This window comes from Amia ocellicauda (assembly GCF_036373705.1).
Source record: "Amia ocellicauda isolate fAmiCal2 chromosome 11 unlocalized genomic scaffold, fAmiCal2.hap1 SUPER_11_unloc_1, whole genome shotgun sequence".
NCBI lineage: Eukaryota > Metazoa > Chordata > Actinopteri > Amiiformes > Amiidae > Amia > Amia ocellicauda.
In genome coordinates, this window is record NW_027102659.1 from 674,862 (window position 1) to 690,047 (window position 15,186).

At 44.3% G+C, this 15,186-nt stretch overlaps 4 non-coding genes across 4 annotated transcripts; all 4 read left to right on the forward strand.

Moving 5' to 3' along the window:
• Positions 1-431: 431 nt before the first annotated feature.
• trnav-aac (transfer RNA valine (anticodon AAC)) lies at positions 432-504 on the forward strand. Its single transcript has one exon. It is a non-coding gene; the product is annotated as a tRNA-Val (tRNA).
• Positions 505-1,064: 560 nt separating this feature from the next.
• Positions 1,065-1,138, forward strand: trnav-cac (transfer RNA valine (anticodon CAC)). The gene has a single exon. It is a non-coding gene; the product is annotated as a tRNA-Val (tRNA).
• Positions 1,139-2,033: 895 nt separating this feature from the next.
• Positions 2,034-2,106, forward strand: trnav-cac (transfer RNA valine (anticodon CAC)). Its single transcript has one exon. It is a non-coding gene; the product is annotated as a tRNA-Val (tRNA).
• An 872-nt stretch (positions 2,107-2,978) lies between these two features.
• Positions 2,979-3,051, forward strand: trnav-aac (transfer RNA valine (anticodon AAC)). Its single transcript has one exon. It is a non-coding gene; the product is annotated as a tRNA-Val (tRNA).
• Positions 3,052-15,186: the final 12,135 nt, after the last annotated feature.

Here is a 15,186-nt window from a genome sequence, read left to right on the forward strand (position 1 = left end):
AAGGAAATAACTCTACCTAAAATCACGCCCCCCAATTATGACGTAGGAATATTAATAAGCTTAGGGCATACGTCATAACAAAATAGGCCGCGCCCAAAAAACCCTACTATCTACTCTTATGTAGTTGAAGGCGCAGTATAGCTCTCATAGTCTGGTGGTGACGGAAGACCACCAGCCGTTTGAACAAGCCATTCAGCATCACCTTGTTGGGTTAAGTGCAGGCACTGTCAGAGCGCAGGGCGTCCTGCCTTTGAAAGAGTTTCCGAAGTGTCCTGATGTGCCCTTTAGCAATGCCAAACAGGTCTGTGAAAATGGCATCATTTCGCGGCACTTCAGACGCCATCTCACAGTCTAGCCGACCTGAAACGCCTGAGCCCGTTTTACCAGCAGGCTCCTACGGTAACCGTTTGAAGCAAGAGGTGGCGTTGTCAGTTTCCGTAGTGTAGCGGTTATCACATTCGCCTAACGCGCGAAAGGTCCCCGGTTCGAAACCGGGCGGAAACAGCCTGCTTTGGGCCGGCCCTTTTCGTCCTGCTTGCCCTCGTGGTTCCCCGCAGGCGGTGGGTGGCTTTTCTTCATTGGAGTGCCCGAAATCGGTGCTCTCAGAGCGTCCGTCCGTCGACAGGTTGAAATTGTAAACGCTGGTGTAGCCACTTTTAATTAAAATCTGATGATGATGATGATGATGTTGTTGTTGTTGTTGTTCTTGTTGTCGTCGTAGTCGCCGTCATTATTATTGTTAAAGTAAAGCAGTAGTTAGATTTGTTGCTACCGTAAGGTGTAGAAGGCACAATAGCTCTGATAGTCTGGTGGTGAAGGAAGACCACCAGACGTTTGAACAAGCCATTCAGCATCACCTTGTTGGGCTAAGTGCAGGCACTGTCAGAGCGCAGGGCGTCCTGCCTTTGAAAGAGTTTCCAAAGTGTCCTGATGTGCCCTTTAGCAATGCAATATAGGTCAGTGAAAATAGAAACCTTTATCTCACAGGCTGGCCCACGGGAAACGCCTGTGCGCGTTTTATCAGCCTGCTTCGATGGAAGCCATTCGAAACACCAGGACGGGTTGTTTTCCGTAGTGTAGTGGCTATCACGTTTGCCTCACACGCGAAAGGTCCCCGGTTCGAAACCGGGCGGAAACAACCCCCGGTGCACGCGTGCCAGTGCCATGTTACCCGTCGCCTTCTCTCTGCCCCAAGGCCGGCCGTCGTTTTCTCTTCCTCGGAGTGGCAAGAAATCCTGACCTTAAAAACAAACGATCGCAGAAGGGTAGCTTTGCGAGGCGCTGGAACTCACACTTTTAAAATCGATACATGTTGTAGCTGTTACAATACGACCGTAGCAGGATCAGCGACATTGCTGTTACTCTTATGTAGTCGAAGGCGCAGTATAGCTCTGATAGTCTGGTGGTGACGGAAGACCTCCAGCCGTTTGAACAAGCCATTCAGCATCACCTTGTTGGGCTAAGTGCAGGCACTGTCAGAGCGCAGGGCGACCTGCCTTTGATAGAGTTTCCTAAGTGTCCCGAAATCGGTGCACTCAGAGCGTCCGTCCGTCGACAGGTTGAAATTGTAAACGCTGGTGTAGCCACTTTTAATTAAAATATGATGATGATGATGATGATGTTGTTGTTCTTGTTCTTGTTCTTGTTGTTGTTGTTGTTCTTGTTTTTCTTGTTGTCGTCGTGGTCGCCGTCATTATTATTGTTAAAGTAAAGCAGTTGTTAGATTTGTAGCTACCGTAAGGTGTAGAAGGCACAATAGCTCTGTGATTGTCTGATGGTGGCACAAGACGAGCAGCAGCTGTTTGAACAAGCCATTGAGCATCACCATGTTGGGGTAAGTGTAAGTCTTGTCATAGCTCAGGGCGTTCTTCCTTTGAAAGAGTTTCCAAAGTGTCCTGATGTGCCCTTGAGCAATGCAAAATAGGTCAGTGAAAATAGAAACCTTTATCTCACAGGCTGGCCCACGGGAAACCCCTGTGCGCGTTTTACCAGCCGGCTTCGATGGGAGCCATTTGAAACACCAGGACGGGTCGGTTTCCGTAGTGTAGTGGCTATCACGTGCGCCTCACACGCGAAAGGTCCCTGGTTCGAAACCGGGCGGAAACAACCCGCGGTGCACGCGTGCCAGTGCCGTGTTACCCGTCGCCATCTCTCTGCTCCAAGGCCGGCCGTCGTTTTCTCTTCCTCGGAGTGGCAAGAAATCCTGACCTTGAGAACAAACGATCGCAGAAGGGTAGCTTTGTGAGGCACTGGAACTGACACTTTTAAAATCGATACATGTTGTTGCTGTTACAATACGACCGTAGCAGGATCGGCGACATTGCTGTTACTCTTATCTAGTTGAAGGCGCAGTATAGCTCTGATAGTCTGGTGGTGACGGAAGACCACCAGCCGTTTGAACAAGCCATTCAGCATCACCTTGTTGGGCTAAACGCAGGCACTGTCAGAGCGCAGGTCGTCCTGCCTTTGAAAGAGTTTCCGAAGTGTCCCGAAATCGGTGCACTCAGAGCGTCCGTCCGTCGACAGGTTGAAATTGTAAACGCTGGTGTAGCCACTTTTAATTAAAATCTGATGATGATGATGTTGTTGTTGTTATTCTTGTTGTCGTCGTAGTCGCCGTCATTATTAATGTTAAAGTAAAGCAGTAGTTAGATTTGTTGCTACCGTAAGGTGTAGAAGGCAAAATAGCTCTGATAGTCTGGTGGTGAAGGAAGACCACCAGACGTTTGAACAAGCCATTCAGCATCACCTTGTTGGGCTAAGTGCAGGCACTGTCAGAGCGCAGGGCGTCCTGCCTTTAAAAGAGTTTCCGAAGTGTCCTGATGTGCCCTTTAGCAATGCCAAACAGGTCAGTGAAAATGGCATCCTTTCGCCGCACTTCAGACGACATCTCACAGCCTAGCCGACCTGAAACACCTGAGCCCGTTTTACCAGCAGGCTTTAACGGTAACCATTTGAAGCAAGAGGCAGCGGTGTCAGTTTCCGTAGTGTAGCGGTTATCACGTTCGCCTAACGCGCGAAAGGTCCCCGGTTCGAAACCGGGCGGAAACAGCCTACTGTGGGCTGGCCCTTTTCGTCATGCTTGCCCTCGTGGTTCCCCGGAGGCGGTGGGTGTCTTTTCTTCATTGGAGTGCCCGTAATCGATGCACTCAGAGCGTCCGTCCGTCGACAGGTTGAAATTGTAAACGCTGGTGTAGCCACTTTTAATTAAAATCTGATGATGATGATGATGATGATGTTGTTGTTGTTGTTGTTGTTGTTGTTGTTCTTGTTGTCATCGTGGTCGCCGTCATTATTATTGTTAAAGTAAAGCAGTAGTTAGATTTGTTGCTACCGTAAGGTGTAGAAGACAACAGTAGGTATGGCGTGTGATATCAAAACATTCAGAATACTTTTAACCTATATAATTTATAAGCTTTGTAAAATAAACCCAAATATCTCTTTTGCGGGGATAAACGCTGTTCTGAGTAGTTTGTGACTTGTTTAATACCAAACAAAGCATCGCTATAAAAAATAAATAAAAAAATCACTGTAAAAGCGCTAGTTATTTTTGATCTTTATAGTTATTTTCTAGGCTCAGGTTGTTTTTTAGCGCTTATAAAGGCCTGAAATATTCTTAGTGGTTGTTGACTATAGGTCTTGATGCTTAAAAATGTTTTTTTGAGAGACCAAAAGGTTCTAATAAAAGTTTAGAGTAGAGAGGAGAGAGATCGTCTCCATCTTGGTTTCTATTTGAAATTTGATGCAGTGTCATTTTATTGGTTGGTTTTGATATGTTAATTGGTAACAGGGTGGCACAAAGGCCAGACCAGAACAATGCCTTACAAGCAGATCCGGCATGTGGCCATCAGTATAAGTATGAAGGTCTGGTCTTCAGCTCGACAGACTCACACTGACCTTTCGATTTAAGACTAAAGATCAACAATGTCCGGAAACAACATCAGCGATTCGATTTAAACGAGTTTTTAGGCAAGTCTTCAGATTATTTTCATTGACTCAGAGCGTGTTGTGTGCATGTATTGTAAATAAGGCTATAACATCTGTTTTAAGTTCTGTAAAATTATTTTTCAGCCAGTCAACAGGAGTTAATTCCCAACGCTGAGGAGATCATCTGGAACAACGACGGTAAGATTTTTGTGTTTGCGCTCATGGGTTCTTATGCATGGGTGTGTGTGGTTTTGAAGCGGCTCATTAGAGTTATGAAAACGTTTTAATATATATTAATGCCGGTCTCTTTAATTACACAGAAACTATCGAAAGGCCTGTGATTAATGTCTCCGAGGATCGACCAAGAGAAGTGGTTGTCCCTAGACAGGCTGTCTGCCGACCGGGTAAGAACTAAACCCCTGTTTGTTTGTATAACGTTTCTGTAAGATGTTTGAGTCCAGTTTTGTTAATTTAAAAAAATTATCCTGTCTAACAGTATTAAGAAACGTGGTTCGAGACAACGAAAGGCCTTCCACATCGAGGGCTTGTTTCGTTTTACCTTCGAGAACCGTAACCTTTCAAGAATCTGAAAGGCCGTCAGCCCCGGTATCTGATAGCTGTGAGTATATATCTGCAGCCTGTAAGAGGTTAAAGCTTTTTATAAAGCGGTGTGGTTAAAGGTTAAACATGTCTCTTACCTTCACAGCGGTGCAAAAAGCTAAACCAGCCGAAAAACATAAGAAACGATTATTCTGTGGAGGTAAGTAAGATCTTTCAAACTTTAATGTTTTTAAAAGGGCTTTTTTGCCCGTTGAGGGCTAATATTTAAGCGATGGGTGACCGTTTCCTGTAGGGCGGGGGGTTCTGGGAAAGATCTTTAGAAGTCCGGACAGGTCTAGGCTTGTTTCTGGGGAACGTGTTTAGAAATGACCGATTGCTGTACCGTCTGGTTAGGAAGTAAAGCCGTCCGAAAGGGTTTAGTAAGTTGTTTGGCTTATATCCCGCTATTATACTTCTGTTTTAAAGTGGTTGTAGGAAAAGGCTTGAAGGTGTTCATTGTATTTAATATTTAAACAGATCGTGAAAACGTTTGTGAAACAGGAAGTCCCGGGATCAGGAAGCGTTTACACTTGGAAGGTTCGATTAAAAATGAAATGTTGTTGTGTGTGTGTGTGTTTTATTAACAATATTACAGTTTTTAAAGAAACATTTAAGAAACAGTTTATTTACAGCGGCTTCTCTGTTTTACATTTATTATCAAGTCCTAATAAATATATTGTCTGTAAATAATAAGGCGTTGTAGTGAATGTCTAAGGCTATTTTCAAAGGTCTAAAAAAGCTAAAGGTTTTGAATGTCCTGGACATGTTGTTTTAAGTTTGATTTCTGTCACCGTTTAAAGATGTAAATGTAATGTATATTTTTATTCTTCCCAAGACTCTTGGGATAGTCATTCTGTGAATGAGCTATTGAGGACAATTACCCCGTCTAAGTGGGATCAAACATCTTCCCCGGTGAGATCACCGAGAGGATCCCCCACGGTGGTCTTGGAGACCCCCCAACATCTACTCAGGCCACAGCCTTCTGGGAGTAATTCAACACCCCAGATTCAGCCCGCCGCATTGTCGGGCGGAACAAATACAGGCATCCAACAACCTCAGGGGTCGCCGTCAGTCAGGGCTGACACACCACCCAACGACGGCCTGGTTTCAACATCGTCCCCCCAGACCCGTTTCTTGGCTACAGAAACGCGGAACAGTACCCCGCGCTTGGCCAGGGTGTCACCGCAAAGGCCTTCTTGGTCTCCGTCCATGAGTATACGCTCGCTCCCTGCCTCCTTCGACCGAGATTTACCGGAGCGACCATCCTTTGAAGCTGAGCCAGGCCACCAGCCCCCGGAGCTACATCCTGAAGGTCGGCATGAGTTGCTACATACTTTGTTACAAAATCAAAGACTTGTGTTAGTGGGGCAAAACCTGGTGATAGAGAGCCAAAACATCCTTGTTAATACCCTTACTAACGAATTGTACCGTATTTAATGTTTTAATAGACACAAAACGCCTTACTATTGTGGGTTGTTGGAAAAATAAAAAATAAATTAAAAAATGTCCTGACTTGGTAAAAGAACTCACAAACTAAAGGATTATGAACAAGCTAGGGCCCCAAAAAGACCTTCCCGAGAGAACATCCCCGGCCCTGTTGTGAACTCCTCTGATGTCCCAATGAACCTGGAACTATTACAAATGATAAATGATTTAAATAACCCCCAATTACCACCGATAGAATGTGAATTAACAGACTTACCGGTGAACCCCGACCTGTTACAGATGGTCAATGATCTAAATAACCACCTCCCACCGGTAGCGCTTATAGAGGTTCACCCCCTAGTTCACCCCGATTTGTTTGAAATGGTGGAGGCTTTGGAGGAGCTACCCCGACCAAATTCTGCCCCTATTATAAATGATTTGAGACAATTAGAACACAGGATGGCGGCAGAAGCAGCCATCACTATAGAGGAGGGTCTTGACATTAACCGGTTGGATATCTTTGAAGGACTTTTACAGGCTTTAAATGAGCCTCCTCAAAAAGGGGGTTTTGTAGATGTCAGCAGTGGGGGTGTTCGGAATGTGGAGGGTTCTGAGACTGATAAGGCTGTGGAGGACATGCTCTGTGAGAATGTAGGGGGTGAAGGCTTTGTTCAAAATGATGATGTGTCCAAAAGTACCAGTGATCCCGTGATTATAGATAGACCGGCCTATAACAATTTTGAAATGATTCAGCGTTTTAATTTTGCAGAACTTTTAAATTGTGACAATTATGCAGAAATATTTGTCAACATACACGAGGCCTTGCAGAAAATGCTTGAACAGGTTGCTGAAAGGGTCAGACCTCGAGATGTTGTACAGTTAGAACTCAGAGGGGATGATTTGTTTAGCAACCTATCTGTAATGCTGAGTGGAGATAATTTAGATGTCTGGCTAAAATCGAAGCGTTATTGCAAAGTAACGCAGCCATCTTAGCTGATGAAAGTCTGTCTCTGGTAATGAATGTGGTTCGTAACCCTGAGGGTGGGGCGCTTAGAAGACTGTCGAAATGCTTGAAGAACGACATAATTAGGACCAAGCTCAGGCAATTAGTGGTGAGATCCAGTGGGGACAATAAGCTCTGTTTTGCTTACAGTTTAATAAAACTACTCACCCCCGACATGCCTGAACCCCAAGCTCTGCAAGAGGCTTTAATGCTTCATCAGAGGGCCGGCTTAAACTCTCAACAGATGGTTGCCTTTTCAGACATCACCAAGTTTGAGGAGTTGTTGTCTTTAAAAATTGTTGTGTGGTACCGTTGTGAGGTAAAGGAAGTATTTGTGAAATTTCAGACACATCCTGAAACCCATACACAGACACTGTTTCTCTTCCTAAGTGATAGTCATTACTTTGGAATAAAGAGTTTGACGGCTTTTTTGGGTTGTTCGTATGTTTGTCATTGGTGTTATAAGGCCTTCAATGATAAGCTTAAGCACCGATGTGACGGTTACTGTAATGTCTGTTTCAATCCGCAATGTCGTAAGGGTTTGGCCCCTACCATCCGATGTAAAGATTGCTTAAGGATTTGTCTCTCAGCGTTCTGTTTTTCCGAACATAAGGTACAGAGGGCCGCTGCTGAGAGGGGTTAAAAAATGGAGTTATTGTGATCAAACTAAATGTTGCCCGCAGTGTTGCCTCCAGTACCGTTTTCATGAGGTTAAACCACACAAATGTCTGGAGCCGAGATGCAGGATCTGTAATGCTGATTTAACCCCGGGGTCCGAACACCAGTGCTTTATTCAGCCGGTTAAAAAGGAGCCGCCGCACAACTGGTATGTCTTTTTTGATTTTGAATGCCGGCAAGAAAACGGGGTCCACGTTGCTAATTATATACACTGTATTGACATGTTGGATCGTGAGTGGTCAGCTAGCGGTGAGAGTTGTGTCAGGGATTTCTTTACGCGGTATCGAGGTCCAAAATACCTCAATTACACATTTATTGCCCACAATGCTAAGGGTTATGATTCTTACATTTTGATGAAGTATCTGGTGGAAAATGGGGTGACCCCAAAAATAATAGCTCAGGGTAGCAAGATCATGTGTTTCACCGACGAAGCTTTCAACTAACGTTACATAGACTTGTTAAATTTCCTCCCCATGAAATTGAGCGCTTTGCCTAAGGCTCTGGGTTTTGAGGCTCAGAAGAAAGGTTGGTTCTGCCATTTTTTTAATACTAAGGACACTCAAAATTATCAAGGGTCCTACCCGCCCGCCTCTTATTATGGGGTTGATACTATGATGTCTCATGAGAGGGAGGAATTCTTTAAATGGTACAATACGGTTAAGGGAGGTGTTTTTGATTTCCGAGAAGAGATGGCCGCTTATTGTAAAAATGATGTGGTGATCCTTAAAGAAGCCTGTGTGCGTTTCTGCGCCGAGGTTATCAACACATCGGGTCTCAACCCTTTGCAAAGTGTGACCATAGCGTCTCTCTGCATGAAAATGTATCGGTCCAATTTCTTGCAGAAAAACACTATAGCGGTCACCACTTCTGACAACTATCGTGCTAGACAAAAGAACTTTTCGACTGTCTCCATACAGTGGGTGGAATACCTGAGTGCCCGGGATAACATCTTCATCAGACATGCTTTAAATCAAGGGGAAGTAAAAATGGGGCCTTACTACTTAGACGGTTTTAGCGACGTGTCCGGGCGGCGTACCGCTTATGAGTTTGCCGGTTGTATTTACCATGGCTGTCCTCAGTGCTTCGACCCAAACACCTTTAACCCCGTAACACTAAAACTCTGCGGTGATATGTACTATGATTTCCAGAAACGAATTGAAACTTTAAAAAACACCTATGGTTTGAACATGCTGGTGATTTGGGAACACGAGTGGACGACCCTGAAGCAACAGGATGCGGGGGTATAACGGTTTATGGAAACCTTGGACTTTCCTGAATGTCTAGAGCCCCGGGATGCGTTATTTGGGGGTTGTACCAATGCCCTCTGTTTACATTATGAGGTAAAGGAGGGTGAGAGAGTAGATTACTATGATTTCACCAGTCTGTACCCTTATGTCAACAAGACCAAAATGTACCCGGTGGGGCGTCCAACCATTGTTTATCGTGACTTTCTCGAAATCGGACATTACTTTCGTTTGATCAAAGTCACCATGTACCCTCCTCGCGAGCTGTTCTTACCCGTGTTGCCTTACAGGTGTTCGGGAAAATTGATGTTCCCACTTTGTAGAACGTGTGTGGAAACTGAAAATCAAACTACCTCTTGTCTGCACAGTGATGAAGAGAGAGCGCTGACGGGTGTCTGGTGTAGCATTGAGCTTGACAAGGCGGTGGAGAAAGGTTACAGAGTCGGTAAGGTGTATGAGGTTTGGCATTTTTCTGAAAAAACTGATACTCTTTTTGCTGATTACATTATGACCCATCTGAAAGGGAAACAGGAGGCATCGGGCTATCCCTCATGGTGTGTTGACTCCGCGGCCAAAGAGCGATACGTTCAGCAATATTTTGAAAAGGAAGGGATCCGTCTAGAGCCGGGGAACATAACTGTAAACCCCGCCAAGAGACAAATGTCCAAACTGATTTTAAACAGTCTGTGGGGTAAGTTTGGGGAAAGAAATTACCGTCTAAACACAACCTTGATTAAAACCCCTGAACTGTTCATAGAATTTATGTTTTCCAAACAACATGCAGTATCACACTTTCAATTCTTAAATGACCACGTGGCACAGGTCCAGTGGAGGGCCCCTAAAGATTTCCCCACCAAACAGGGGAACGTTAATGTTTTCATAGCGGTTTTTACCACGGCTTACGCCCGGCTTGAACTGTACAACTTAATGGATCAGTTGCAGGAACGCACGCTCTATCATGATACTGACTCTGTAATCTTTGTCACCAGGCCAGGGGATTGGGTCCCTCCCCTCGGGGACTACCTTGGGGAGTTAACGAGCGAACTAGATCCTCAGGACCACATAGTGGAGTTTGTTTCAGGGGGTCCTAAGACTTACGCATACAGAACGGCTGCGGGTAAGACCTGTATGAAAGTTAAGGGTTTCACTCTGAACCATTGTAACAACAAGCTCATTAACATCAAGTCTCTGACGACCCTGGTAGAAAGTTATGTAACGAGAAAGACGCGCCTCCTCGTGAGATTATTACAGCCGGAAATCAGATCTATCGCAATAAAAAGGGGTACACGTTGGAAAATAGATCACTAAACAAACGGTTCAGAGTGGTGTACAATAAAAGAGTGTTGAAGACTGATTATACCACTCTGCCTTATGGATATTAGCGGTGGTTTTGAAAACAGACTTCAACACCCTTTCTCCTGTATTATAGCCGGTCCCTCCAATTCGGGGCAGAGCTATCTTATAAAGAACATCATAGAAGATGTGGACGCAACCGTGTCCCAAGCTCTTGACAACATAGTGTGGTGTTACTCTTGCTGGCAACCTCTCTACGATGATTTGGCTTCGAAAAAAAATAATCTGAAATTTGTGCAAGGTCTCCCCGCCTCGTTGTGTGGTGATGACTTGTTCCCGCCCGGTCAAACTAACCTAGTGATCCTTGATGACCTGATGGAGCAGGCCGGTGACAACAGTGAAGTGGAAAAAGCTTTCACAAAGTACACTCATCATAGGAATTTAAGTATTATTTATTTAGTTCAAAATCTATTTTTTCAAGGTAAAAAAAGCCGCACTATTAATTTATATGCCAATGATATAATTATTTTTAAAAACCCCAGAGATAAACTACAGGTCACCGTCTTGGCTCGTCAAATGTACCCTAACCAGACCAAGTTCTCTTTGGAGGCATTTGAGGATGCCACCAAAAAACCCTACGGGTACTTGATTGCGGACTTAAAAGCACAAACCCCAGAAGACTTTCGCCTCAGAACAGGTTTGTGCCCGCCCGATTGGCCGGCAGTGTATGTGCTAAAGAAAAGGAAATAAATAAGAATGTCTGTTCGGATTAAAAGAAATCTGCCACTTTTGCAAATGTTATTTGAGAGGAGCCCGCGCCATAGGAAAGCTGTGCTGGCAGGGGCCCCCTCGGATTTGATCGAGACCCTGTGTGAAATAGCTTTTAACATCTTACGCGGTAATATACCCCTAACCCCTTCTCAACATTCTAAACTCAAAAAACAAAAAGCGGTTATCAAGATCATCGCTAATAAGAAGTATTCTATTAAAAGAAAAAGAAAGAAGATTAATCAAACCGGGGGTTTTATAGGACCGCTGTTGAGCATAGCCGTGCCTTTCCTAACCAGTCTTCTAGCTTCCAGAGTGGGTTAATAATGGAATATGCTCAGAAAATGTTTTTGATCCCTCAGGAGCAGCTTGAGAAACTGAGAAAAAATGTTGTCGGGCCAGAGCCCATTAGACAAATGGCCGAAAACAACCTGGACTCTGAAATGAAAGCTATACAGGCCAGGGCCGATTTAAATCAGTATTCCAAAGCCCAGTTGTATACCAACACGTTACAGCGCTACCTCCGTCTGGTTAGACAGGGTGAAAAAGATCAAAACATTTTAACTTTAACCATGGCCTCTCAAGAAAATGGTTCTGGGGCTGATGCGGGGGGTACGGTTGATAAAGATGTTGCGGTGACCGAACCTGTTGAGAGTTCAGAGGGAGATGTTGTAACGGATGTTTTGAGAAACATGCCGGCCAGAAGCAAAAGACATGCAGAATATATCCTGCACAAAATGGTTCAGAAACCGCGGGTAACGGCTTGGAATGAACAGGGTGAATTTGTTTTTAAAGGACAACTGATCAAAGGTTCACACATGTTTGATTTGTTGAAGAGTGTCACTAGCACTAATAAGGTACCCGATAGTCGCCGACCTGTAGGCTGGAATGCTTTCCTACAGGCGATGGCCTGTCTGAACATGCCCCAATCAACAGTTCCTAACCAGGAAACGCGACAAAAAATCCGTCTGTGTAAAGAGGTGGAGCCTGATCTGACTCCGATATCTCATTACTCTGACCGTGCTGAGCGACCATCCTCAGGATCTATCCATCGTTGGGAAGCTTATTAATCTCATGTTTTTATTTGTCTCCCCTGTAAATAATGTCTCGACAAACATTTTTTTATTTTTATTTTTTATTTTTCAAATGTTGTACATTTATTTATACCATAACCCCTGCTTTGTATAAGAATTGTGTTGAATAAAAACAAAACTAATGATTCAAAGGCTGTTTTCATTATTTTTTCACCTTAACACGCATGACATCTTTTAAAATCCTCACAAGAACACCCCATCTGTATACACGGCTGGCTAGGGTCGTAAGTCATTGTGTTATAAGGGGGGGTCCACAGTGTCCTGACAAACTCTGCCACTTTTTTATCATTTTGGCCTAAATCCTCACTGTACAAGGCCATAATATCGGGGTATGACCTTCCTTTAGATCTATGATATAAGAAAAACACACAGTGTTGACCACAAGTGAAGGTCTGAAGACTTTGTACTTGACGACCGCTGTAAATGGTTTCTTGACAGTTGTTGAGCAGAAAGTTATTGATCTTCCGAGGGAAAGGTCTGAAATCCGGGGGGTTTGCATAGGAATCAAAAAATTCACCACGGTGGTCCTCCCTTAGATAAATAGCCAGCCAATGTTCTCCGGGCATATTTTTAGGGTGTGTGTTGATTATGTACATTGCAGGTAAATTCTTGATCTTAAATTTAGGCAGCTGATCGCAGGCGTAGACTCCTTGAAACAGTTTCCGTGAGCCGGCCAGGGCATTCATGATGTGGTTGAGCTCTCTGGTGTTCATTTTAATAATAATCATACATAACGTTTCTCCTCTGATTCACCTCAATAATGTTGTCAAACACTGCATACACGACCATATTTACAGTGCGTGGTAGAGGCTGCTTGAAACGCATCTCCAAACGCATATTGCCCGTCTTCATCAGTGAAAAATGTTGTCCACACTCTTCGTCAGGGGTCAGGTTGAAACCGTACAGGGTGTAACCGCTGCAGTATTCCCGGCGATCGATCAGCAGAGTTTGATCCTTGAGATGGCGACCCGTAGCCAGTACTAGACTGTCATATTCACGAACCGCATTGCCGATTTCAAAGTCAGGTTGAAAAGGTCTGGATGGAACCTGCACACCATCGACGTACAACGCTATAAATTCCGCGTTATAATGTTTAAAGTTAAAGGGGTTCTTGTTGTAAACCCCGGTAAATGCATCATTATCTTCGAGACCTATAATAACCTGTTTTGGGAGCTGTCCTAGAAACAGATTTTCCTGGTTCATCACCCGTGTCCCTGCGGGGATACTGTGGACTTTCATATAGACTCTTTCAATCGGGTACTTGGCGTTTGCCGTCATTAACGCCTGCGCGTGTCCTAGTTTAACCGCCGGGGAGACGGACACTTTTTTCACAAACAGCGAGGCCGATAATATGGTCAGTTTATATTTTTCAGTATCAGGGGTCATCAGACAAAAAGCACTTTTACTACGGATCATTTTAATTTTAATGTCTACCCCGTTGAGCATGAGTTTTTCTTGGAAAAATATGTCTGCATGGATATGCCCCATTAGCTCAAAGGTCCTCCCTTCTGTTGAAAAGGCCGTTCTTTTTTGCAAACCCTTATTGAGTCCCTCTGGATCCTTGTCGTCCATAGCTTCCGGAATGTCTTTGAAGAAAAGGCCGGGGCTGAACTGTTTGCTTAGGGTCTCCTCACTATAATTAAGTATACACTCCATCATGGCTCTATAGGGGTAAGTATTGCTGCTTTGACTAATGAGCCGATCTCCCAGGGTCACATCCACCTGTGAAAACATGGTGGCCACCGGGTAATTGATGACCCCAGCGTTGGTCGTCTTCTCGATTGCATCGCCATCCTCATCAGTCACTTTACAGTTCATTAAAATAAATGTGTTATTCAAATCAATATAATCCTCGCCATTGCCAGCTATAAAAAACTCCAGAGGGGCCGTGTCTGAAATTGCAGAAAGAGGGGGAATCTCTACATATATGCTCTTATCTATACTCGTTTGAGTGTATGGAACTGTAAACAGATCCAGTTCTGATTTGACGCATTCTTCCGATAGACTGTGGACAAAAGACATGTTTAAAAGATGTATCCTGAGGCTCTATTTTTCTTTCTTTGATACTTTCTTTATGCAGGTTTTTTCTTGTGCTGCTTCCTTCTCCGAGTGTTTCCACGATATGTTGGAGAATGAGAGATTCTTCGTTTTTTGTTAGCCACGGATCTTTGTCGCCCCCTGGTGGACACATGCTGTTTCTTCTTTTACCCCCCCTCCTCGCCATTACCATGAGACCCGAACCCTCCTGATGCTCATGGCTAGCTGCCCGGTTCATAACATTGGTGAACACGTCACTAACAATATTTTTAGCCGCTGATTTCAAGTGGGGTCTGGCTATAGCAAAGCCTCTCTTAAGCAGGGGTATGGCCATTCTAAAGAGACCACGAAAGAGTCCTCCTCGACCGGCGCCATACATTGTGGGGGCTCCTACAATACCGGGCAAGCCGTTCCATCTTGCATCTTGTAATAATCCACATAGGCGCTAGGATCTACATAACCCCTCGAGGTAGCCATTTTAATAATGTACACACTGTTTCAGGGGTCGAAAATGTAGTTTGACATTAACTTTACCGAAGCGGAAGGGTACGTTGATATTCTGATCCGATTATACTTCGATCGTGATGTTGTCAAAGTGGGTCTTTGAGACTGGTACGTAGTGTGGTTTGTCATAAGTAATTGTGACCATGTCATTGCTTTTACCTTTAATAAGTACATTTCTCAAAAGGGGGACATAACTATCCCCGACCCTCTGGTGGGTTATGATATCCGTATACACATAAAGAGTGTAAAAGCCGCCCCACCACTTCTGAGAACCTGCTCTCTGTGTCAGAATAGAACCCAAATATACGCCCCAGTTGGCCGCTGGTTTGAATGCTAATACCTGGTTTTGACACCTTGTACACTCTGTTTTTAATAGGGTTGTAATATAGCTTGATGTTGGGGGTGCCTTCTGAGAACTGTTTATGCATCTCATCTAATATTTTATCCACATTGTCATAATAACCTCCTTGTATCGTGAATGTCCATTGACTCTTTTTAACATCATCAAAAATGGCAAAGGTGGCATCCGTATCTTGTAAAACAGCCCAAGTGTAAGGATACTGTATTTCCGCCAACCCCACTTCCCACGACCCCCTTAGATCTATAGATTTTC